Below are 27,569 nucleotides of genomic sequence, written 5' to 3'. Positions count from 1 at the left end.
GCTGATGGGAGTATATAAGGATAAAGCTATGAGAAAAATTAGGAAAATCGATGCATGTTATGCAATAAAGTATGGAAGTGGCTCACCTACTAAAACACTGTAAGTAAACAAGAAAGATCAGCGATAAATATTGTATATAGATGGGAATGCGACAAGTAAAAATTGAAAATGAACCTGAACTTTAAACTAACCCTGTTTAGGTGGAGGATGCAGACGAAGTATACACCCATGGTACCTCCTGTCCGTCGTAAGAGGTGACTAAAAGGGTCCCCAGTGGCTCTACACTTAGGAGCATGAGTTGGTGACCATGAGGCCCTTAGCTGAGTCCAGGCATTATTTCCACTTACTTGTGCCAGGCTCCTCACTTTCATCTATTCCGTCCGACCTCCCTTGGTCAACTTTTGTTACTTTCCGACCCCGACGGTATTAGAGCATTCGCGGCCTAGTGAATCTTTCATTTTCAAGCCCTTCGTGGCCCTTGTCTTTCTTTGTCCGGTACTTCATTTTTCGAAGTAATGGATCCCTTCCTTTTTTTCTCTCTCTGACCCGCTGTGGGTGGGGGATGCAGATTAAAAATACACACGCGGTACCCGCTGCCTGTCGGAAGAAGCGACTAAAAGTGACGACCAAGGGATGTTTCAATTAGAACCATGAGACCACTTGTGATTAGTACCATCCACGCGAGAAACACCATGGGTCGACATTACTTGCGAGTAGTACCACTATGTTAGGTACACAATAGATTTGTGATTAGTAGCAATGTAGGTGGACCACAATGGGTCTACAGTACCCGTGATGAGAACCACTACGTGGAATGCCACGGACTTACGTTGCCTATGACTAGTACCACTATATGAGCGACACCGTGGGTCCGCGTTACCTGTGATAAGTACCCACTCTTGAGGAACTCCACGGGATAGTACGGGTCACTGAGATTAGTACCATTATGTAAGAAACACTGTGGGCTTGCGTTGCCTATGAGTGGGGCCATTATATGAGAAACACCATAGGTCTGCGTTGCCTGTGCGTAATATGTTAACTGTGAGTAGTGTAGTACCACTATGTGTGGAACACCGTGAGTCTACGTTACTTGCAATAAGTACCGCTACATGAGAAATACTATGGTTCAACTTTACTAGCGATAAGTACCATCATGAGGGGCCGTCGACCTGGATTTCGGACAGACAATAAGCATCATCGATTTAGGATTGTGCTTTGGAAGCAGTCCCTTGATCAGTACATACCATTGTTTTAAGTTAGTTTCTGGGAAGGTGGAGCACTGCGGGTCGGAACCACTGATGGTTTTAAATTCATAATCATTGTTCATCGTCGTCTTTTTTAATTCTAATCACTGGATTGATTTTGGAATTATGTTTAACTTTCAATATTGTGAGCTGGATCCGCTGATAATTTTAAATTCATATTCATTCATACATTCTTCATCATCAAGTTTTGAATTCTGATCAGTGGGTGAATTTTGGAATTTTAAATTGTCATTACCTTTCGTACCATCAGGGGGCGCATAACCTAGATGTTAAGCCCCTTTTAAGAACAAACATCATCATCATCATCATGACCGTTAAACTATGTAATAATATTATAAGAGGAATGTGGGGGGGGGGGGTGATTTAAAGAGGATTAAAAACAGAAGATGCATGTTACTGGTAACAAGGATATATAGGCTATATGCACGTATCCTAGAATATATGACGTAGTCAAAGTCTAGGAAGTACTTCAAAGGCTTATATAATCATGAATTAAAAATATGTCTAAGTACTATTTATGCGAAATACTGTATGTTAGGAAGTATACTTTCATTTCATAATAAGTTTCTTAGTTAGATTATCTTTAATATGATGTATTGTAAAAAACTAACTGCATGAATTAACTATGATTAATCAGCCTAAAGGATAAGGTAACGCTTTCAATAAAAGGTCCGTAGAGATTTTTGCTGAACGAAAAGTTAAGTCGAGGATCTTTATCCAGGTATTGATACTAGGGTAGGTGAACTGTCATTCAGCGAAAATAGGTTTTTATTGATCCATAATTTGTAAAAGATAACATCCATAAATGTAATTTATTTGCACATCCCCACACAATAGTGTGAGTATTGAAATTTGGCATGCAATATATAGAGAAGATTGTAATGTTTTCATTACGAATCCGAATCGTAGCTGACACTGCTTAAAGATGCCTGTTGGTGTATGGTCTACAATAGTTCCTGCGAAGGGAATTGTGCACTTAATTAATAATGCTGATCCACCATACACGTCATCGCAATTATGGCAGAATACATGGTAGCCTGGGAATTCTGTAATTCGTTGTCGGAATCATTTCTCTGAGATAGCTGCGATCGAGGTATTTTCAATTTGTAATACCCATTGTAAGAATTCCTTATTCGTACCAGCAGATCGGGCGTTCAATTGAAAAATTTTAAACTCCATCGTTAGATTTGAAAATACTCGCAATCGTCTAACGAATAACATACGTCTGACGGTGAGGACAAAACCTGGGTGATCAAAATCACGATAAGGTTAAAAATCTTCTCTATGATTGTATTGTTTCTTACAGGTCTATTATTTTTCATCCTGTTATCAGGTTGAGTGGAATATAGATTATGAGATTAAGGACTATATTGGTTTATATTGAGGAATAAATAATCTTTCTGTGACTGGAAGAAATAGAGGAAGTGGATTTGGGGAAGGTCTTGGCGACTGGTATTGATCGGGAGATTGGGCCGATTAGTATCTAATCCTTGAATTTTGTGGCTGGAGAAGATGAACATTCTGTTATTGCTGCATTTTGCTCCTGAAGAGCTTGTGAATGTTGCAGGAAGACATCCTCTTGGCGCAGTTGAAAATCTGGAGTGTTTTCCACTGGAGGCTTTGACAGGGTAACTACCCCAACAGATGCCTTATCTGTTCGTACACGGGCTGGTGGCGGAGCCGGGGTTTATTATATGATGTGATGAAAGGGGAGGGAATTCCTGTTATTATATAAAGTGAGTACACATTCTTATTATTGGGAGCAATTCTATGTTTGATGTTTGATTCTGGTCCACATTCCCGGTCGGTGAAAAAAATAGGTCTTTGACAGTGAACACAGATAGCTGCTACTATTTCGGTACACGAAGCCCACTACAGCGACTACCATTGATTACTACGGCCTTTTGATGCAGGATGATAGAATCTTAAACAAGGTCCACACTGTAATGCGGAGAAAACGTAAGGCTGAATTACACAGTGCGTGCCGAGAATGTAAACAAATGGTGGTAGATATTGTACTCGGTAAGTGACTAAGCAGACCGGTATTTGACGGGCGTCGATACTTTCCTTGTAAAGCGTGTAATGTTCATGACAGAGACTGTCTGTCTCTAAAAACTGGGAATTCTACTAAGTGATTAGTTATTGAACCCGATATAGTTTTCCTCCATAATCTATTACGCCCTGTTTTTTAGATGTTTTCTTTGGAAGAAATGCGTTCTTCAATTATTAGCCTTCCAGTTGTCATTGGATGCAGATTACCTACTGACATTTCTGTTCGTTTTATAAGTATAAAGAAAGGGCCATTATCAGTAGCAGAATAACTGCTATTTTCTCAACGTTGGGGTATCGACTGGCTATGTACTGCACAAGACGTATCTCATTTTACTGAATAATATTCGCACATTCCATTCGATCAATAATGCCAAGTACCAAACTATTCATTGCAACTGATCCTTCTGGGGTTGTCGACGAGTCTACTAGTGATGGTTTATTGGCATGAAAACGTTTAGCTTGATAGCACGGTTGATCACATACCTGGCCTTGATGGTTGTTGTATCGATCCATTTTTTTAATTTTTTTTTTTTTGAGAGCTATTACTCGAGAGTCCCGGGGCGAACAGTAGGCCCCTCTACTCGTCTGTTGCTGCGGCATTCCGAAGAAACGGAGAATCACAGGTTTCAGTTTACCCTAGCGGGGGATAAAACGATCTGTCTGTGAGAAAACAAGTTTCTCACGTCAGAAATGAAATCCCCTCTTCGCTTCTCTATTAGTATTCAAATAGTGCATTCATTTCAGTTAGTGCTAGGAGGTGTCAATTTCATAGAAATAAATTTCAGCGGTGGATGCAGAACAAGAAGAAGACAGTTTCAAGTGAGGGAGGAAAGACTAGCAAGGCGTTTTATCTGGTACTAGCAAGATACCCGTGCTTCGCTACGGTATTATACTGAAATTTAGAATTGAATGCTTATTTTTTAATATATAATCCGCCGAAATTCGCGATCTGACTGGTTTTCTGAGAGAATCCGCCAAAATTCGCGATCTGATTTGTTTTCTAATAGATTACGGCAAGTTTCCTCCCATTTTTCAATCTTTTTTTCCAGCAATCGATTTCGTACTTACCGGGCTAGGTCCAGGTAATCCACCCGGTCAGTTGGGTCCCTAAATCTTCACCATCTTTTCCTATAAGCATTTTTAATATGGATGAAATCCTTCAGGAGATCCAGCGTGGTGTCATTCTTGGATTCCTTGGAGATACTGAACCCGCGGCCGGACTGCATTCTTAGTCATTACCCGTCCAGGACCCATTTCCAGCGCGGTCCGCACATTTGACGACGGTCCAGAACATTATTATTATTATTATTATTATTATTATTATTATTATTATTATTATTATTATTATTATTATTATTATTATTATTATTATTATTATTATTATTAGATGTTCTGGACCCCACACCAAGATGCAAGACCGCTACTTGGCGGTAAATTACATTTGCTGCCATTGTCATTGTTGACAATGTGACCAGCACTATTGTCGCGCGTAGACAAGTGTGCGGGATTTCTGGCGATACGAATGACATAATTCCGTGCATTATTGGCCTTATTATAGAGATGAACAATTGGACGGTCAATCTCATTAATATCGTTTATTTCAAATGTGTTTAAATTTTTATTTATATGCCAGGAGAATCTACTGTAATCTAAGAACGTTCTCCGAAGGAAAAGATGGCTCTTGAAAAACGAACCCAGGAAAGATTAAAAATGATCGGTTTATGATCAGAATACGTACATCGAATATCTACAGCCTATTTCCAGTCATTCGACAGGGTCAGGGATGGAATGAATAAAAAACCCATCTAGCGGTGACAATAGGAATTGTGCTGGCTGCCGAAACCTGTCGCACTCCTCTGGGGCAATGATTAATGAATGACAAATGAAATGAAATTATATTGGACAGTGTTCCTGGAATGAATGCTGACAGGGATAACCGGAGTATCCGGAGAAAAACCTGTCCCGCCTCCGTTTTGTCTAGCACGAATGTCACATGGAGAGACCACCGGGATTTGAACCACGGAGCCCAGCTGTGAGAGGCCGGCGCGCTGCCGTCTGAGCAACGGAGGCTCCTTATAAATACGTTATGAACTGTAAAATCAATTGGTCTCACCTCCTTTTACACCCCACCGCCGTTAAATTTATTTACCCCCCCCCCAAAAAAAACTGAAAGAAGGCGTGTTTCTTTATGTTTAAAGGAGATTCCAAACACCGATGTTCACGTCTATTACCTTCAGTCTTGAGATTAAAATAATCACTTTTATTCACTTTCACACTCCTCCCCTCCCTCCCCCCCCCCAAGTGAATTTTCCGGCAAAAAACACTTGTTTCTTTAATAGTAAAGGATCGTCTAAATACCAATTATCACGACTCTAACTTCTTCAGTTTTTTATTTATGTGTCCTCATGAAAGGAATTCAATTCCTTTTGACTACCGCCCCCCAAGATGATACCCCCCCAAAAAACGGGTTTTTCTTTGTTTTTAAAGGAGAACTAAATACCAATTTTCACGTCTGTAGGCCCTAACAACTTTAGTTTTTATTTGATGTAAGTATTCTCATACAATTAAGTCAATTAATTTTAAATTCTTTCACCTCCCCTCCCCCCTCCCGCCCAGGTTCGTTGGATTTTCCGAGAATAGGTGTTTCTTTACTTTTAAAGCAGATTCCAAATATCAAATTTCACGTCTGTAACATCTTCATTTTTGAGATAACAGCGGCCTAATTAAAAGAATTCAACTCCATTTTCAGTCACTTTTACCCCGTCCACCCAAGTGGTATTTCCTAAAACTAAAAATACACGTTTCTTTATTTTTAATAGAGATAAAAATACAATTCTTCACTTCTGTAACATGTTATGTTTTTGAGATATACTGTATAAATTCTCATTTTAAAATTTCAGCCCCTTTTTAGTTCCCCTTAAGTGGAGTTTCCAAAAACAAATCGCCTCTGTTTCTTTACATTTACAGGAGATTCCAAATACCACTTTTTACGTCTGTAGCATTCTACGTTTCTCAGATATTCTGTATATGTAGTCTTTCAAAAAATTCACCCCAATTTGTCACTGCTGTTTAACCGCCATTTATTCGATTTTCCAAAAACAAAAAAAAAAATACGTGTTTATTTTTAAAGGAGATCCCATATACAAATTTTCAGTTCTGTAATATCTTCAGTTTCTGACATATATGTATCCTCATTAAAGGCATTCAACCCAATATTCACCCTTTTGACCCTTCCTATTGGGATTTACAGATAACAAAAACAAATAAGTGTTCCTTTATTTTTAAAGCAGATTCTAAATATCAATTTTTACATGAGCAAAACTTTTAAAGTTTTGAGATGTAGATACACTCATTTTAAAAATCCAACCCCTTTTCACCCCCATCCCCACCCCCACTATTTGCATTTTCCAAAAGCAAAAAGAAAAAATTATTTTTAAAGGAGATCCCAAATACTAAATTTCAGGTTTGTAATATATTCAATTTCTGAGATTTAAGTATCCTCATTAAGGGCATTCAACCATTTTTTCACCCTTTTCCGCCCTTCCTACTGGGATTTTCCGAAAATAAAAAATGCGTGTTTCTTTATTTTTTATGAAGATTATAAATACCAATTTTTACATCTGTAAACTTTCAAAGTTTTGAGATATAGATACGCTCATTTTAAAAATTCAGCCCCCTTTTCACCCTCCAATTAATTGGATTTTCCGCAAACAAAAAGTACGCGTTTCTTAATTTTTAAAAGAGATCAAAAGTACCAATTTTCAGGTCTGTAATATCTTCAGTTTCTGAGATATAAGTAGCCTCATTAAAGGCATTCAACCCTTTTTTCACCCTTTTCCGCCCTTCCTACTGGGATTGTCCGAAAACAAAAAATATGTGTTTCTTTATTTTTAAAGGAGATTCTAAATACTAATTTTTACATCTACAAACTTTTGAAGTTTTGAGTTATAGATACACTCATTATAAAAATTCACCCCCTTTCCACCCCCCCCATTAATTAGATTTTCCAAGAACAAAAAGATACGTGTTTCTTTATTTTTAAAGGAGATCCCAAACACCAATTTTCAGGTCTGGAATATCTTCAGTTTCTGAGATATAAGTATCCTCATTAAAGGCATTCAACCCGTTTTTCACCCCTTTTCACCCCTCCTATTGGGATTTTCCGAAAACAAAAAATACGTGTTTCTTTATTTTTAATGAAGATTCTAAATACCAAGTTTTACATCTGTAAACTTTCAAAGTTTTGAGATATAGATACGCTCATTTTAAAAATTCAGCCCCCTTTTCACCCTCCCATTAATTGGATTTTCCAAAAACAAAAAATACGTGTTTCTTAATTTTTAAAAGAGATCAAAAGTACAAATTTTCAGGTCTGTAATAACTTCAGTTTCTGAGATATAAGTAGCTGTATCCTGATTAAAGGCATTCAACCTCTCTTTCACCCCTTTTTCACCCCTCCTATTGGGATTTTCTGAAAACTAAAAAATACGTGTTTCTTTATTTTTAAAGAAGATTCTAAATACCAATTTTTACATCTGTACACTTTCAAAGTTTTGAGATATAGATACACTCAATTTAAAATTTCACCCCCCTTTTCATCCCCTTAGCGACGGAATATCCCAAAATCCTCTCTTAGCGAGCACCTACATCGTAATATGAATGTATCACCAAAATTTCATTTCTTTATGTCCAGTAGTTTTGGCTCGGCGATGATGAATCAGTCAGTCAGTCAGTCAGTCAGTCAGTCAGTCAGTCAGTCAGGACAAGTTATTTTATATATATAGACTAGCAAGATACCCGTGCTTCGCTACGGTATTATACTGAAATTTATAATTGAATGCTTATTGTTTTAGATATATAATCCGCCGAAATTCGCGATCTGACTCGTTTTCTGCGAGAATCCACCAAAATTCCCGATCTGACTCGTTTATTTCTTATTTTACGGCACGTTTCCTCCCATTTTTCAATCTTCCTTTCCAGCAATCGAGTTCGTACTTCCCGGGCTAGGCTCAGGTATTCCTCCCGGTCAGTTGGGTACGTAAATCTTTGCCATCTTTTCCTATAATCATTTTTAATATGGATAAAATCCTTCAGGAGATCCGGCGTGCTGTTATATTGGGTGCCTTGGCGGCACTGGACCGGCGGCCGGACTGCATTCCTAGTCATTACCCGTCCAGTAGCCGTTTCCAGCGCGGTCCGCACATTTGATGACGGTCCGGAACATTATTATTATTATTATTATTATTATTATTATTATTATTATTATTATTATTATTATTTGTTGCTGGAATGGCTGATGACAGGGAAAACCGAAGTATCCGGAGAAAAACCTGTCCCGCCTCCGTTTTGTCCAGCACGAATATCACATGGAGTGACCGGGATTTGAACCACGGAACCCAGCTGTGAGAGGCCGGCGCGCTGCTGCCTGAGCAACGGAGGATCCTTATAAGTACATTAATAACAGTAAAATCAATTGGTCTCACCTCCTTCTACACCCTACCGCCGTTAAGTTTATTTACCACCCCCCCCCCAAAAAAAATTAAAAGAAGGCTTGTTTCTATATGTTTAAGGGAGATTCCAAACACCAATGTTCACGTCTATTACCTTCAGTTTTGAGATATAAGTATCCCCATAAAAATAATTTACATTCTTCACTTCATTTCACACTACTCCCCTCCCCCCCCCCGCCCCCTAAGTGAATTTTCCCGCAAAAAATACTTGTTTCTTTAATAGTAAAGGATCTTCTAAATACCAATTATCACGACTCTAACTTCTTCAGTTTTTGATTTATGTGTCCTCATGAAAGGAATTCAACTCCTTTACACTCCCGCCCTCCAAGATGGTTTCCCCCCAAAACGCGTTTTTCTTTGTTTTTAAAGGAGATCCAAATACGAATTTTCACGTCTGTAACAACTTTAATTTTTATTAGATGTATGTATTCCCATACAATTAAGTCAATTAATTTTTCAATTCTTTCATCCCCCCCCCCCCCAACCCTTCATTGGATTTTCCGAGAATACGTGTTTCTTTACTTTTAAAGCAGATTGCAAATATCAAATTTCACGTCTGTAGCATCTTCATTTTTGAGATATCAGTAGCCTAATTAAAAGAATTCAACACCATTTTCAGTCACTTTAACCCCCCCTCCTCCCAAGTGGTATTTCCGAAAACTAAAAATACACGTTCCTTTATGTTTAATAGAGATAAAAAATACCATTTTTCACTTCTGTAACATGTTAAGTTTTTTTAGATATACTGTAAATTTCTCATTTTAAAATTTCACCCCTTTTGAGTTCCCCTTAAGTGGAGTTTCCAAAAACAAATCACCTCTGTTTCTTTACATTTACAGGAGACTCCAAACACCCACTTTTTACGTCTGTAACATTTTACGTTTCCAAGATAATCTGTAGATATAGTCTTTCAAAAAATTCACCCCAATTTGTCACTCCTGTTTAACCGCCATTAATTGGATTTTCCAAAAACTAAAATACGCGTTTCTTTATTTTTAAAGGAGATCCCATATACAAATTTTCAGTTCTGTAATATCCTTCGTTTCTGAGATATATGTATCCTCATTAAAGGCATTCAACCCATTTTTCACCCTTTTACACCCCTCCTATTAGGATTTACAGGAAACAAAAAAATACGTGTTCCTTTATTTTTAGAGGAGATTCTAACTACCAATTTTTACATCTGTAAATTTTAAAGTTTTAAGTTGTAGACACACTCATTTTAAAAAATTCACCCCCCTTTTCACCCCCCATTATTTGGATTTTCAAAAAACGAAAAATAGGTGTTTCTTTACTTTTAAAGTAGATCCAAAATACAAATGTTCAGGTCTGTAATATCTTCAGGTTCTGAAATACAAGTAGACCCAATAAAGGCATTCAACCCATTATTCACCCTTTTCCACCCTTCCGATTGGGATTTTCCGAAAACAAAATAATATGTGTTTCTTTATTATTAAAGGAGATTCTAAATACCAATATTTTCATCTATAAACTTTAAAAGTTTTGAGATATAGATACACTCATTTTAAAAAATCACCCCCTTTTCACCCCCCCCCCCCCATTAATTGGATTTTCCACAAACAAAAATATACGTGTTTCTTTATTTTTAAAGATCCCAAACACCAATTTTCAGGTCTGTAATATCTTCAGGTTCTGAAATATAAGTACTGTAGACTCATGAAAGGCATTCGACCCATTTTTCAACCTTTTCCACCCTTCCTATTAGGATTTCCCGAAAACAAAATATACGTGTTTCTTTATTTTTAAAGGAGATTCTAAATACCAATTTTCACATCTATAACCTTTAAAAGTTTTGAGATATAGATACACTCATTTTAAAATATTACCCCCCTTTTCACCCCCCCTTAATTGGATTTTCCACAAACAAAAAAATTCGTGTTTCTTTATTTTTAAAGGAGATCCCAAACACCAATTTTCAGGTCTGTAATATCTTCAGTTTCTGAGATATAAGTAGCCTCATTAAAGGCATTCAACCCCTTTTTCACCCCTTTTCACTCCTCCTATTGCGATTTTATGAAAACAAAAAAATACGTGTTTCTTTATTTTTAATGAAGATTCTAAATACCAATTTTTACATCTGCAAACTTTAAAAGTTTGGAGATATAGATTCACTTATTTTAAAAATTCACCCCCTTTTCACCATCCCATTAATTGGATTTTCCAAAAACAAAAAAATACGTGTTTCTTTATTTTTAAAGGAGATCAAAAGTACCAATTTTCAGGTCTGTAATATCTTCAGTTTCTGAGATATAAGTACCGGTATCCTGATTAAAGGCATTCAACCCATTTTTCCCAATTTTCACCCTTTTTCACCCCTGCTGTTGAGATTTTCTGAAAACAAAAAAATACGTGTTTCGTTATTTTTAAAGAAGGTTCTAAATACCAATTTTTACATCTGTAAACTTTTAAAGTTTTGAGATATAGATACACTAATTTTAAAATTTCACCCCCCTTTTCACCCCCTTAGCGACGGAATATCCAAATATCCTCTCTTAGCGAGCACCTACATCTTAATATGAATATATCCCCAAAATTTCATTTCTTTATGTCCAGTAGTTTTGGCTCGGCGATGATGAATCAGTCAGCCAGTCAGTCAGTCAGTCAGTCAGTCAGGACAAGTTATTTTATATATATAGAAGAGGGACCTTGGTAGTTTTTTAAGTTGTGTTGGTTGTTATATTTCCGTGTGGCTGATGGGGAATTTTATTCAACAACTATATTTGAGCGGCTACTTATATATACAGGGGTGTTGGATTTCTATCAGACACACATGTGGAGGTTGGGTTTCATCATAACACGTCTGATCAGGATGTACTACCTCCCCAATGTCCGGAGGATCGTTCACGTTCTTACTTTGTTTGACTACATGAATCACCTGATTACTGTATTCTGATAATTTTTAGTTTTTACACCTTCGTTTATTCATAGAGTAAAAGTTAATAATCAAATTCAGATATCCCAATAATATTGCAGTTCAAGTCCATGGCGTTCTTTCGACAGAAATTATTGTATACAACCTCTTATTGTTCGGTATTTAAGGACACTTTCACTCTCCGTCCCGCGTAGCAGTGAAAATAATAGTAATCCACCAGCTGTAAAAATCATATAACCACATTTCAGTTGATATTTGTAGTTCAGATACGGTATATTTACATAATATCTTGCCTGCTATATTCGTGTGTATATTTGTGTCTGTGTATCTTTCGTGTGTATCTATTAGAGTATAGTAGGATAAAATAGTACGGAACTAATAATAATCTCTCTACACATTTAGCTCTGTTGATAATCTTTGAGTAGGTCTTGCGAATTACAAACTTGCAATTTTCATTTCTGTTTGTGCTTCTAATTAGGATACGTCTGAACGTAGTTTAAAATTATTGTAGTGCATTCTAGTATCTTATTATAAATTAGCGTGTTTGTTCTATTGTAAAATATATGTGTAATATCGTAGAAGTATCGGTAGAAACTGTCTTACTAGAATTCTGTTGTTGAAATGAGGATAGGCTTAATTGCAGTGTAGAATTGTGTAATTCTTGTGTATTCCTTTTGGTATTCAGTAATTAACGGCAGTTTTTATCCTGTTAAGGTGTTGTAGGATAAATATATTGTACAACTAAGTAGTATTGTACAGTAGTGTAGTAGTATATTAATTACCTTATTGTTGTGTGGTCATTGTGTACTATCCTAGACAATATTTCTTTCCTTTCATTTTCTTGCACATAATAAGTTAAGAATTTTTCCTTTTCTTTTCACTTTTCCGTAAAGAAATGCTAAGGATTGTGGGTGCGAACAGGAAATAAGGAGTATGAGGGAGGAGTTTGATAGTTTGAGAGAGATAATTAGGATTCTCTCAGAAGACAGGAAGAAAGGTAAGCCTTCCTCAAACAATGTAAAAGATACAGTAGGTATAAAAGAGTTATGGGATGGAAAGGGGGAAATTATAGAAGACAGGTGGTCGAATGTTCTAAGGGGAAGGAGATTGCAGGCTAAGGGCTCTATTCAAGATCAGAATTCAAGACACGTGTCTGTGAGAAATCGGTACGAGTCACTGCAAGTAGAACAACAGAAGGAATACGAGGAACAGGGAACTGTTGCTGAGAAGTGTGTAAGTAGGAGGGAAAAGGTAGGAAAGGGAACTGTAGAGTAGAGGATAGGAAAAGACAGGCGGAACAGCGTCATGGGGGAGGGGAGAAAAGGGAGGAGGAAGTAGCTTCTACAGCTGTCAGAAAATGATATGGGGAGCGGATCAAATGAGGTGGGTAGGGTTGAGGCTCTGGTCATGGGGGATTCCATTGTTGGACATGTGGGGAAAGTGTGTGGAGGAAAGGGAACCAGGGTAGAGTGTTATCCAGGAATAAGGTTGAGGCAGATGTTGAAGGCAGTAGAAGAGGAGGAGGGAAAGGAGAAGTTGGTAGTGTTTCACGATGGTACCAGCAATGTAAGGCAAGCAGGTATAGTACCAACATAGTTGGGGATGTGTGGGATCTGGTAAATGCAGCACGCGTGATGTTTAACGGGGCTCATACACAGCTTAATTAGAAAATTATCGATTTTTTGTTTGTGGTCTCACCTGAAAGACATTTTCTTTCTGAACATATATATGAAGTTTTATTTAAAAATATTCATATTTCGCTGAGTTATTGCAGTTTTAATAATACTATGTGCTGTTCTGTCAGCTGAGTGGGCGTGGCCTGACAAGCAGATTTATTTTTCAGTAATTTTTTCAGTGCATCGTTTTAATCTTGTTGGACTAATGATGGCAAGCATAACTGGCAGTCATACAAATTTTAGTGAAAAATGGAAGGGTATGTATAGGTACTTTAAGGCAAGAACAGGTTCCAACAAGGGTATTCCAAGCATAATTCATGAACAAGGAGAGTGTGAATGTGAGGATCTTCAAAAGGCAGAAGTATTCAGTCAGCAGTATGTAAAGATTGTTGGTTACAAGGATAATGTCCAGATAGAAGAGGTTACTAATGCCAAAGAAGTATTAAAATTTACATATGATAACAATGATATCAACAATAAGATACAAAAGTAGAAAACTAGAAAAGCGGCTGGAATTGATAAGATTTCTGGGGATATACTCAAGACAATGGGTTGGGATATAGTACCATATCTGAAGTACTTATTTGATTATTGTTTGGTTGAAGGAGCTATACCAAATGAATGGAGAGTTGCTCTAGTAGCCCCTCTGTATAAACGAAAGGGTGATAAACATAAAGCTGAAAATTACAGGCCAGTTTGACATGCGTTGCATGTAAGCTTTGGGAAGGCATTCTTTCTGATTACATTAGACATGTTTGCGAAATTAATAACTGGCTCGATAGAAGGCAATTCGGTTTTAGGAAAGGTTATTTCACTGAATCTCAACTTGTAGAATTCCAGCAAGATATAGCAGATATTTGGATTCTGGAGATCAAATGGACTGTATCACGATTGACCTGCCTAAAGCATTTCATAGGGTGGATCATGGGAGACTATTGGCAAAAATGAGTGCAATTGGACTAGACAAAAGAGTGACTGAATGGGTTGCTATATTTCTAGAAAAGAGATCTCAGAGAATCAGAGTAGGCGAAGCTTTATCTGACCCTGTAATAATTAAGAGGGGAATTCCTCAAGGCAGTATTATTGGACCTTTATATTTTCTATTTATATAAATGATATGAGTAAAGAAGTAGAATCAAAGATAAGGCTTTTTGTGGATGATGTTATTCTCTATAGAGTGATAAATAAGTTACAAGATTGTGAGCAACTGCAACGTGACCTCGAAAATGTTGTGAGATGAACAGCAGGCAATGGTATGTTGATAAACGTGGTTAAAAGTTAGGTTGTGAGTTTCACAAATAGGAAAAGTCCTCTCATTTTTAATTACTGCGTTGATGGGAATGAAAGTTCATTATGGGAATCACTGTAAGTATCTATAAGGAATGATGTTCATTGGAATAAACACATAAATGGGATTGTAAATAAAGGGTACAGATCTCTGCACATGGTTATGAGGGTATTTAAGGGTTGTAGTAAGGATGTAAAGGATAGAGCATACAAGTCTCTGGTAAGACCCCAACTAGAGTATGGTTCCAATGTATGTGACCCTCACCAGGATTACTTGATTCAAGAACTGGAAAACATCCCAAGAAAAACAGCTCAATTTGTTCTGGGTAATTTCGGACAAAAGAGTAGCGTTAGAAAAAAGTTGCAATGTTTGGGCTGGGAAAACTTGGGAGAAAGAAGACGAGCTGTTCGACTAAGTGGTATGTTCCGACCTGTCAGTGGAAAGATGGCGTGGAATGACATTAGTAGACGAATACGTTTGAGTGGTGTCTTTAAAAGTAGGGAAGATCACAATTTGAAGATACAGTTGGAATTCAATAGGACAAATTGGGGCAAATATTCGTTTATAGGAAGGGAAGTTAGGGATTGGAATAACTTACCAAGGGAGATGTTCAATAAATTTCCAATCTCTTTGAAATCATTCAAGAAAAGGCTAGGAAATAACAGATAGGGAATCTGCCACCTGGGCGACTGCCCTAAATGCAGATCAGGATTGATTGATTGATTGATTGATTGATTGATTGATTGATTGATTGATTGATTGATTGATTGATTGATTGATTGATTGATTGATTGATTGATTGATTGATTGATTGATTGATTGATTGATTGATTGATTGATTGATTGATTGATTGATTGATTGATTGATTGACATGTAGTTTCTGTTAAACTGAATCGTTATAGCCTATTGAGTGAGTAAGCACGTTCCACCACACGATTTTCTCAGTCAGAGAATGCGACAGACATGAGCTACACCCCCAAACTCGCAGGAAGAAATAATACACTGACTGACAGAGCAAATGCAACACCAAGAAGGAGTGGTCAGAACTTTATGCCAATTTCAGGGTAGACTGACGTCACTGAGGTATGCCCATGATGTGAAATGCGCCGCTGTGCTGCGCACGTAGCGAACGATAAATGGGACACGGCGTTGGCGAATGGCCCACTTCGTACCGTGATTTCTCAGCCGACAGTCATTGTAGAACGTGTTGTCGTGTGCCACAGGACACGTGTATAGCTAATAATGCCAGGCCGCCGTCAACGGAGGCATTTCCAGCAGACAGACGACTTTACGAGGGGTATGGTGATCGGGCTGAGAAGGGCAGGTTGGTCGCTTCGTCAAATCGCAGCCGATACCCATAGGGATGTGTCCACGGTGCAGCGCCTGTGGCGAAGATGGTTGGCGCAGGGACATGTGGCACGTGCGAGGGGTCCAGGCGCAGCCCGAGTGACGTCAGCACGCGAGGATCTGCGCATCCGCCGCCAAGCGGTGGCAGCCCCGCACGCCACGTCAACCGCCATTCTTCAGCATGTGCAAGACACCCTGGCTGTTCCAATATCGACCAGAACAATTTCCCGTCGATTGGTTGAAGGAGGCCTGCACTCCCGGCGTCCGCTCAGAGGACTACCATTGACTCCACAGCATAGACGTGCACGCCTGGCATGGTGCCGGGCTAGAGCGACTTGGATGAGGGAATGACGGAACGTCGTGTTCTCCGATGAGTCACGCTTCTGTTCTGTCAGTGATAGTCACCGCAGACGAGTGTGGCGTCGGCGTGGAGAAAGGTCAAATCCGGCAGTAACTGTGGAGCGCCCTACCGCTAGACAACGCGGCATCATGGTTTGGGGCGCTATTGCGTATGATTCCACGTCACCTCTAGTGCGTATTCAAGGCACGTTAAATGCCCACCGCTACGTGCAGCATGTGCTGCGGCCGGTGGCACTCCCGTACCTTCAGGGGCTGCCCAATGCTCTGTTTCAGCAGGATAATGCCCGCCCACACACTGCTCGCATCTCCCAACAGGCTCTACGAGGTGTACAGATGCTTCCGTGGCCGGCGTACTCTCCGCATCTCTCACCAATCGAACACGTGTGGGATCTCATTGGACGCCGTTTGCAAACTCTACCCCAGCCTCGTACGGACGACTAACTGTGGCAAATGGTTGACAGAGAATGGAGAACCATCCCTCAGGACACCATCCGCACTCTTATTGACTCTGTACCTCGACGTGTTTCTGCGTGCATCGCCGCTCGCGGTGGTCCTACATCCTACTGAGTCGATGCCGTGCGCATTGTGTAACCTGCATATCGGTTTGAAATAAACATCAATTATTCGTCCGTGCCGTCTCTGTTTTTCCCCCAATTTTCATCCCTTTCGAACCACTCCTTCTTGGTGTTGCATTTGCTCTGTCAGTCAGTGTATATTCTCAGTATTAAACATTATCACTCCACCAACAGCTTTGAAATTCTATCAACACAATCTAAAGTCTATAATGATAATAATCTTATTTCCACGAAATTAACACTCGTTCCGGATCACTACTTGAAATAGCACCGCATCGAACAAATACCTACAGCCATTCATTCCTGGTCTCTGCTTCGAGGTTGTGGAATACGATCCCGGAAGATATTAAAAAGTCTTGCGCGTCTAGGACATTTAAAACAGCCTACAGTAAATTCCTCCAGAGTACACAAGTTGACTCGAATGAATGTAAGAATGAATGACGTTTGAATGAAACCAAAAATTACGTACTAGATTTTAGTATCTTAGGCTATCCCATTTACGTTCTTACTCCTCTCATTTAAGGCTATATAGACTGTTCCTAGATATAGACTACACAGTAACATCGATTTTTATGGTTTTCCGTGGTTTCCCATTTTCACACCAGGCAAATGATGGGGCTGTACCTTAATTAAGGCCACGGCCGCTTCCCTCCCACTCCTAGCTCTTCCCTGTCCCATCGTCGCCATAAGACCTATCTGTATCGGGGCGACGTAAAGCAACTAGCAAAAAAAAAAAACAACATCGATTTTAGTATACTCATATTTTAACATACTAATATTCAGTTCATTTATTTTAGCCTTATATTCGAATAAGTTTTCGCTAGTTAGTAGATATACCGGTAAATTGTTTAGATATTAAGTTGATATATTTTTGTTATTATCCACTCTCTATTTATCCTATAATTTTTCATCAATAGTAATCTTAATTTATTGTATTATTGTTACTCCTTATCTGAGTTACTTATCTCTATAACAGTAATTGATTACAATGATATTTTAAATTGATAGTGTTAAAATCAAAAATTGTATATGGTTAAGTGTAAGAGAGTTTCAAGAGATAAATAAATAAATAAATAATTTAAATGACATGAAGATGAACTGCTTACTTCCTTGCTGGGAAGACAATGATTTTCTCCACATCATCCTACCAGTAATTATTCTTGAATCCTTCATATTAGTAAGCTGCAGCAAGAAATGTTTGAATATGTGAAACGTGAAAGCTGAATTTTTAATGTGCGAATAATTTGGTCTGCTAATTGAATTCTTAACACGAAACATATATTCTATATTGGTGCTTCGCGATATGAAGGGCATTAAACGGTACTTCACTTTCATACACGTCTCATTTCATATAAATCCTCCGTAAGGATACCGCCGTAAATCACGTTTCGTTTGATCCAGGGTATCAGCCAAATTGCGCCTGTCTGAAAGGTAGAGGAAAGTATTAAACTCACCATTCCAAAGCTAGTCTCGTCTCTCGGCGATCAGCAGTCTAAAGCTCCATTTAATGAGGTTTCTACGAGGAAAGCCAACTTGATTCCTTATGTGAGAAAGTAACTGACGGTGAATCTATTTAGCATCAGCACCAGAGATATGTGAAACTTATAACGTGACCAATTCTCCCACATTTTATCTCATTTTCAAAAGATCCTTGCTCCTTGATACTCAAATACTATTGTATTTTTCATAATCATCATTTTCATCAATCCTATCTGATAGCCATGACCGTTAAGGCATCAAGTCTGCATGATCTGACACCGTAGTTAGTCGGCTGATCGCTAGATTGCGTGCCGAAAGCCTGGATTCTATTCCAAACCTCTCCACAGTCTTCATATGGAGTGAAGTCATATGATGTTGTTGATGGTGATTCGTCTGTCGGATAGGGACGTTAAGCCTTGAGCAACCCTTTCGATATTATTCACCAGGAGAAGACTACATGCCGACACCGGGTTTCACCCTCTCTCTCCACCTCAGCATCATCATTATCTCTCAGCCAGACGCGTAATTCGGCCATAGATGTCAAATAGGAAGACCTGCACCCGGCCAGCCGAACATATCCTCGGACACTACCGGCACTAAAAGCCATACACTATATAAGTTACTGTCATTAACGGTTTTCTTTTTTTGCTATTGGCTTTACGTCGCACCGACACAGATAGGCCTTATATCGACGATGGAACAGGAAGGCGCTAGGACTGGGAAGGAAGCGGCCGTGGCCTTAATTAAGGTACAGACCCAGCATTTGCCTAGTGTGAAAATGGGAAACCACGGAAAACCATCTTCAGGGCTGCCGACAGTGGCCGCACTTAAGCAATTGCAGCTATCGAGCTCGGTTCAGAAAGTTCTAATCTATACAATTCTATTCCAGCTAGTGAACATCCCATCGGAATACAGAATACATGGGTGTTCTGCCAAACATGCAATGCAAAATAGGAAATTCCAACGTAGAACGAGTGCGACATTTCTTCTTCTGCAACGTCTTCTTAATGTGTTTAGCCTCCAGGGTTGGTTTTTCCCTCGGACTCTACCGCCTCAAGGGCAGTGTCCTGGAGAGTGAGACATAGGGTCAGGGGATACAACTTGGCGGATCACCAGTACCTCGCCCGGGCGGCCTCACCTGCTATGCTGAACAGGGGCCTTGCGGAGGGATGGGAAGATTCGAAGGGATAGACAAGGAAGAGGGAAGGAAGCGGCCGAGGCCTTAAGTTAGGTACCATACCGGAATTTGCCTGGAGGAGAAGTAGGAAACCACGGAAAACCACTTCCAGGATGGGTGAGGTGGGAATCGAACCCACCTCTACTCAGTTGACCTCACGAGGCTGAGTGGGGTCCGTTCCAGCCCTCGTACCATTTTTCAAATTTCTTGGCAGAGACGGGAATTGAACCCGCGCCTCCGGGGGTGGCAGCTAATCACACGAACCACTACACCACAGAGGCGGACTTTCTGTTTCTTAGGGAGCATTATAGCTGAAGACAATAGATGCACCAAGGTAATTTATAAATAATAGCTCTTGCTAAACAGGCCTTTCAAAATAAAAGAAGTCCTATTGCAAATACTCATATAATTTTTTTTAATAAAGGCTTTTGTAAAATCCCGTCTCGTACACTCCCTGCACTAAGAGCTATACACTATACAAATAACTCTCATTAACATTTTTACCTATAGCATAAGTGCCAAATACAATTAGACACACATCAAAGGAGAGCTGGACTATTGGAGAAAAGGAAAGAGGTTCATTGGAATCAACTGAGATGTTGGTTTGGAGGGAAATGACGAGGATGTGCTGGACTAAAAAGAAAGACGAATCGAGATGTTTTAAAGGAAGTCAATAATGGCCTGTGGCCTCCGGAGAGGCCTGGTGCAGGTCTTTTGATTTGACTCCCGTAGGCGACCTGCGTGTCGTGATGAGAATGAAATGATGATGAAGACGACACATAGACCCAGCCCCTGTGCCAGCGAAATTAACCAATGATGGTTAAAATTCCTGAACTTGCCTGGAATCGACCCCGGTACCCCTGTGTCCAAAGGTCAGCACGCTAACCATTTAACCATGGAGCCGTACAAGGAAGTCAATGAGCAACGGAGATTGATAAAGGATATAGAAAGAAGGAAGTTAAAACTTGCAGGTCATATCTTGAGACACAATGACTTCCTAGTACATGTCTTTGAAGGAAAAATACTAGGAAAGAAAGGAAGGGGAAGACCAAGGAAGACATACTTCGAGTATGTGAAGAACTTGATGAGAAGTGAAGACAATAAGGAAGACATATTTCGAGTATGTGAGAAACTTGATGAGAAGTGAAGACAACAAGGAAGACATACTTCGAGTGTGTGAGAAACTTGATGAGACGTGAAGACAACAAGGAAGACATACTTCGAGTATGTGAGAAACTTGATGAGAATTGAAGACCAAGGAAGACATACTTCGAGTATGTGAAGAACTTGATGAGAAGTGAAGACAACAAGGAAGACATACTTCGAGTGTGTGAGAAACTTGATGAGACGTGAAGACAACAAGGAAGACATACTTCGAGTATGTGAGAAACTTGATGAGAATTGAAGACCAAGGAAGACATACTTCGAGTATGTGAAGAACTTGATGAGACGTGAAGACAACAAGGAAGACATACTTCGAGTATGTGAGAAACTTGATGAGAATTGAAGACCAAGGAAGACATACTTCGAGTATGTGAGAAACTTGATGAGAATTGAAGACCAAGGAAGACATACTTCGAGTATGTGAGAAACTTGATGAGACGTGAAGACAACAAGGAAGACATACTTCGAGTATGTGAGAAACTTGATGAGAATTGAAGACCAAGGAAGACATACTTCGAGTATGTGAAGAACTTGATGAGAAGTGAAGACAACAAGGAAGACATACTTCGAGTATGTGAGAAACTTGATGAGAATTGAAGACCAAGGAAGACATACTTCGAGTATGTGAGAAACTTGATGAGAATTGAAGACCAAGGAAGACATACTTCGAGTATGTGAGAAACTTGATGAGACGTGAAGACAACAAGGAAGACATACTTCGAGTATGTGAGAAACTTGATGAGAATTGAAGACCAAGGAAGACATACTTCGAGTATGTGAAGAACGTGATGAGAAGTGAAGACAACAAGGAAGACATACTTCGAGTGTGTGAGAAACTTGATGAGACGTGAAGACAACAAGGAAGATATACTTCGAGTATGTGAGAAACTTGATGAGAATTGAAGACCAAGGAAGACATACTTCGAGTATGTGAAGAACTTGATGAGAATTGAAGACAACAAGGAAGACATACTTCGAGTGTGTGAGAAACTTGATGAGACGTGAAGACAACAAGGAAGACATACTTCGAGTATGTGAGAAACTTGATGAGAAGTGAAGACAACAAGGAAGACATACTTCGAGTATGTGAGAAACTTGATGAGACGTGAAGACAACAAGGAAGACATACTTCGAGTATGTGAGAAACTTGAGGGGAGGTAAAGACTACAAGGAGGTGAAGAGAACAGCCGGACCGAGAAAGGAATTGTTCCAGCGACAAGGCTTGACTTTGTATTATGTTGACGTGTCCTCGTGATCAGATGATACAGCTCTTTTCGGGAACACCCCCAATGGGGGTAAGCTGCATATACCATTTCAACCACATACCAGCCGTCTCTGACATTTTTAAATCTTTGGCAGTGCCGGGAATCGAACTCGGGCCCCCGAGGACGGGAACTAATAACGCTAACCGTTACGCTATGGAGGCGGACTACAATAGGTTAAAATGCCCACATTAAGAGAGTGTCCTCAGTGATGAAGAATAAATAGAGAGAGATCGATTGCTAAATAAATAGACAGTGATCGATCGCTATTATGATTGCAACGTCATTATGATACTCCGTAGCAGAGAATTTTGCCTTGGGCCGATGACCTGCGATGTTAGGCCCCTTAAAACAACACCATAATCAGAAGTTGCCTCTCCTGTCTCGTACAATTCAACACATGCGAGTCAGGTGGATATAGCTCCAAACGATACGTGGAGAATTATTACAGGTTGTTTTAAATCCACCCCAGGAATAGCACCACCCCCTGTTCTTAGAGAAATAGCTGCGAATAAGTAAAGACAGAACGTCGTCGTAAAGGTATTCTTGACCCACTCTCAATCACTCTGTCCAGTCTAAGAGGTAAGTAACGCCATGACATCCCCATGTTCGTAGCCCGTCGACCATATTCGGTCCTGAGGGCTAGGTCGGTAGTTTTCTGACCCCATTTCTATAATTCTGTTGGTGATTGGGATACGGTGTAAATCTTAATCACTCATTGGTGAGAATATGGCGCTGCATGTGCTGGTTGTATGCTGGTATTAAGTCCCTACCATGGAAAATGTGGTAAATGGATTTGAGGCTAAAAGGTGTGTATAGATAAACTCAATTTCGGATAAATTTAATTACGATAACATCTCTCCTTCCACTTGGAACTGTCAAACTATCCGTTCAACTAGTAATTGGTTGGAGTGGTTTAAGTCAGCTAAAGTCAAAGTTGGGTTATTTCAATTTTGGGTGTAACAGTTTCGATGGACGGCTAGACATGTAGTCCACAGCTTTTCTCTTCAAGGATTACTCAGATTTTAATTCTACTGACTTTTTTTATGATTAATGGTTTCAGATCACAGAGAGGCTGTCAGGATCAGATTTTCAGTATGCGCCAGATAATTGAAAAATGCTACGAGAGGAATAGGCAGTTGTGTTTATGTTTCGTAGATCTGGAGAAAGCATATGACAGGGTACCGAGGGAAAAGATGTTCGCTATACTGGGGGACTATGGAATTAAAGGTAGATTATTAAAATTAATCAAAGGCATTTATGTTGACAACTGGGCTTCGGTGAGAATTGATGGTAGAATGAGTTCTTGGTTCAGGGTAAATACAGGGGTTAGACAAGGCTGTAATCTTTCACCTTTGCTGTTCGTAGTTTACATGGATCATCTGCTTAAAGGTATAAAATGGCAGGGAGGGATTCAGGTAGGTGGAAATGTAGTAAGCAGTCTGGCCTATGCTGACGACCTGGTCTTAATGGCAGATTGTGCCGAAAGCATACAGTCTAATATCTTGGAACTTGAAAATAGATGCAATGAGTATGGTATGAAAATTAGCCTCTCGAAGACTAAATTGATGTCAGTAGGTAAGAAATTCAACAGAATTGAATGTCAGATTGGTTATACAAAGCTAGAACAGGTCGATAATTTGAAGTATTTAGGTTGTGTGTTCTCCCAGGATGGTAATATAGTAAGTGAGATTGAATCAAGGTGTCGTAAAGCTAATGCAGTGAGCTCACAGTTGCGATCAACAGTATTCTGTAAGAAGGAAGTCAGCTCCCAGACGAAACTATCTTTACATCGGTCTGTTTTCAGACCAACTTTGCTTTACGGGAGCGAAAGCTGGGTGGGCTCAGGGTATCTTATTCACAAGTTAGAAGTACCAGACATGAAAGTAGCAAGAATGATTGCTAGTACAAACAGGTGGGAACAATGGCAGGAGGGTGCTCGGAATGAGGAGATAAAGGCTAATTTAGGAATGAACTCGATGGATGAAGCTGTACGCATAAACCGGCTTCGGTGGTGGGGTCATGTGAGGCGAATGGAGGAGGATAGGTTACCTAGGAGAATAATGGAATTTGCTATGGAGGGTAAGAGAAGTAGGGGTAGACCAAGGTGACCATGGTTAGGCTCAGTTTCTAACGATTTAGAACTAAATGAGTCCACAACAATAGTTGTAAATCGAGGATTGTGGCGACGTTTAGTAAATTCACAGAGGCTTGCAGACTGAACGCTGAAAGGCATAACAGTCTATAATGATAATGTATGTATGTATGTATGTAATGGTTTTCATCATTTACCACTAAGCAGTTTCTTCGGTTAATTTTAATGAGATGTTACATGATGGAGTACAGCAATTCCATTACTAATTTGTAGCCATCCACAGTAAATAACATTATGTTTCTCCGACTGGTAATGCCCTCAATATTGCTGAGTTTTCTATACTGCAAATTCTCATTCTTATGTATGACGTGTGGAGTTCTGACTGAGATACTTCAGTAGAAAACGAGGGCGTGTTCAGAATAGAAGTCGAAACATTCATCTCACTGTCAACCTTCAAAACTTCAATGTTCTATAGGAAAAAGTCACACTTTACATTGCCAACATGACATGTCGTATTAATGGGTATTAACATTAAATATTTCACCTAATTATAACATATAATAAATCAAATATATCCCCATATTGCCAGGTATACTAGGACACTTAAGATAGATGTTTGTTGTTTAAAGGGACCTAATATCGAGCTCATCGGCGCAAACCTTAAGATCCACGAGATTAAATTTACCTATACGGTAAGTACGTAAACAAAACTCATAACTGACCTTACTGAAATCACGAAACATGAGCGAATCTAAATATTATTGTCCCGTGTGCACCAATTCTAAGTTTTGAATAAAAATCTCGTCTGGTTTTTATTTTTCTCTTTTAAAACTGTTCATGGGTTGACATCTGAACTGCTGGAGTTTGTTGTGCAACCTCTGCTAAGCCTTGCTAGCTTCGAAATAGTTGGTGTAAGCTGTGAGATAGCCTAGACCAGGGCCTCTCAGGGTGCATGCACTGTGCACGGTGCAAGAGACGACTTGGCTTGGTTGACCAGAGTGCAGACCCCCCACTCCTCGATTTGGAGCAATAGCGCTTACTCTCTCTTTCCTCACGCCTGTCTCGCTCGCTCCGCCTGTCTCCCTCTGCCCCACTTGCGCCGTAGCGCTCCAAATCCAGGCTGACTTGAGCCGAGCATAGGCGAGTTGAGCCGAGCTTAGCCGAGTAGCCCAGAGACGAAGCGTTGATCCGAGCCATGCCGAGCGGCAGCGATGCACAGTGCACGGAGCTCTTGCGCCTCTATCTGCACGCGTGAGATTTTGGGCGTTTGAGAGGCCCTGGCCTAGACATTCGTTTCTTGACGAAGTCCTCCACAAACTGCTGAGCCTAACACCGGCCTATTAAATGTCACCCTGCACGGTAAATCGCTCCAACGGAATTTTATTTGATATTTACTGCATAAAATATCATTGGTGGTCGTGGTGATGATTGATTTTAGAGGAACTACAACTAGGCATTCCCGGGCACTCAAAGGATTTTTATACTCGACAGAGGGATGGAACGGAGCTCACTTAGCACTTTGAGACCAACTGAGGAACTGTATTACATGAATGTCAGCACATTCTGCCAAGAAAGCCAAGCAGAACAGCCGAGAAGGTTTCCATACTGACCTCTTACTACTGAAATATCTGTAGGCCATGAGAAATGAGAATTCACTCGCTTGCTATACATTCCTAGGCGGTTCAGTCTGCTTTACAAGTTTGACAATGTGTGTATGTACTTCTACAATGCAAATTAACTCGTTATGTGCCGCCTGTGCAGCGAGAATTCTGTGCAGAGTTGCGCAGACTTGTTCAGCTATCTTTGAAGCTAATTATTTGGAGTTAAATGTATGTAGGCTTATGTTCAGTCCTCAGCCTTAAGGCTGATTGGATCCTCAAACGCGCCACGATTAGCTGTCATAGATGGCCTAGGCATCACTGAAGAGACGTACTAGGGACATTAGGAGTGGGGTAGTTTCCCGTTGATTTCTTCACTGAACCAGAAGTTGTTACTACATATGAGTCTGCCAGTCCCACTGAAATGCACATTTTCTGGAGTGAAATATAAACTTTAAATAGTAAAGGTAAAATCAACACTAACAAGTTGTTTATCTCAGAGCATTCATGAAAATGGTCATTCTTAAGACTGAAATTCGGTAGCTTGTAACTTCTCTGCACAGCTCTGCATATACGCAAAACCTTCGAAATTGGTCTCCATGCTGACCTCTTAGTACTGAAATATCTGTAGTCCATGAGAATTGAGAATTTACTCGCTTGCTATACATTCCTAGGCGGTTCAGTCTGCTTTACAAGTTTGAAAGTGTGTGTACTTTCATAATTGACAAATAAAAGCATTTTAAATTAAAATGAATTACTTTTGTAATGATTAAAGTATTCTTCTCTTTAGCCATTTGTTATGTAAATTACTATTTTTTTACATCCAGTCACATCGACGACAATGTCTTATTTTCTGTCTTGAGGAGTGCCCTATCAGTTCTCTGAACTTTCTTCATTGTTTCGCGGACTGACACTCAACTGCAAGTGCTATAAGCCAAGTTGAATCAGTTTCCTTTAAATTCCTCTGCAGCTCGTACCGTAAGTTTCTGTAAATTGCAATTTCCATGTAATAAAGTTCAGCCGTCTCTCCCATTCCACTCGTTACACCAAGGCACTAGAGTTCAAATCACTCACAGACCACCCGACAGCTCTCCTGGGAGTCTCGAGTTCAGAACAAATGTTTCTCCGACATAGTAATTGGATATTTAAACAGTTCTACTGCGGCGTGGAGTAAAAGGCATTCCTTTTATCAAGTCAACTTAACTCCGTAATCGAAAAATCTTCCATCTGAGTGACGTTAGTGTAGTTTATTTACTCCGTCTTGTTAGTTGTGTGGCGTGCATCTATCTGCAACATCAATCGCAGAGTTGTTCAAATCCCGTTCTGATGACCGCAGTGTTATCTAAGACCTAGGAACACAACTCTCCTGATCTTTCCCTTTTCAGTCTATACTGCGGAAGTCCTATGATCAGTTTATGCTATTTTTGTAGTGAACTGTCACCTCGGATGGTTTTCAAGCTAACAATTGCCTAAAACAGTGGTTCCCAAAACTGTGGAACACGTAATCCACCCCCCACCTCCATCACCACCATCACCACCACCACCACCACCACCACCTATGGACATGCGTGAGACTTTTACCTAGAACGCCCAGCACTTTACGGGAAAGTTTTGAAGGAAAAAGTCATTGTCCATAAATTGTTTTGTAAATTTTCATATAAATTTGGAATCCTCTGATATATTATTATCCCCAGATACAGACACCAGCATTTAAAACTGCTATGTTGTATTAATAAACTGTATTTCCTTTCACGATCTTGTCTTATTGTTTACAATGTGTATTTAAAGGACAATCTTAACAATTAAAACTGCCTTGACAATTTATAA

Source organism: Anabrus simplex, chromosome 4 (genome assembly GCF_040414725.1).
Source record: "Anabrus simplex isolate iqAnaSimp1 chromosome 4, ASM4041472v1, whole genome shotgun sequence".
Taxonomy (NCBI): Eukaryota; Metazoa; Arthropoda; class Insecta; order Orthoptera; family Tettigoniidae; genus Anabrus; species Anabrus simplex.
Note: the sequence above shows the minus strand (reverse complement) of the source record.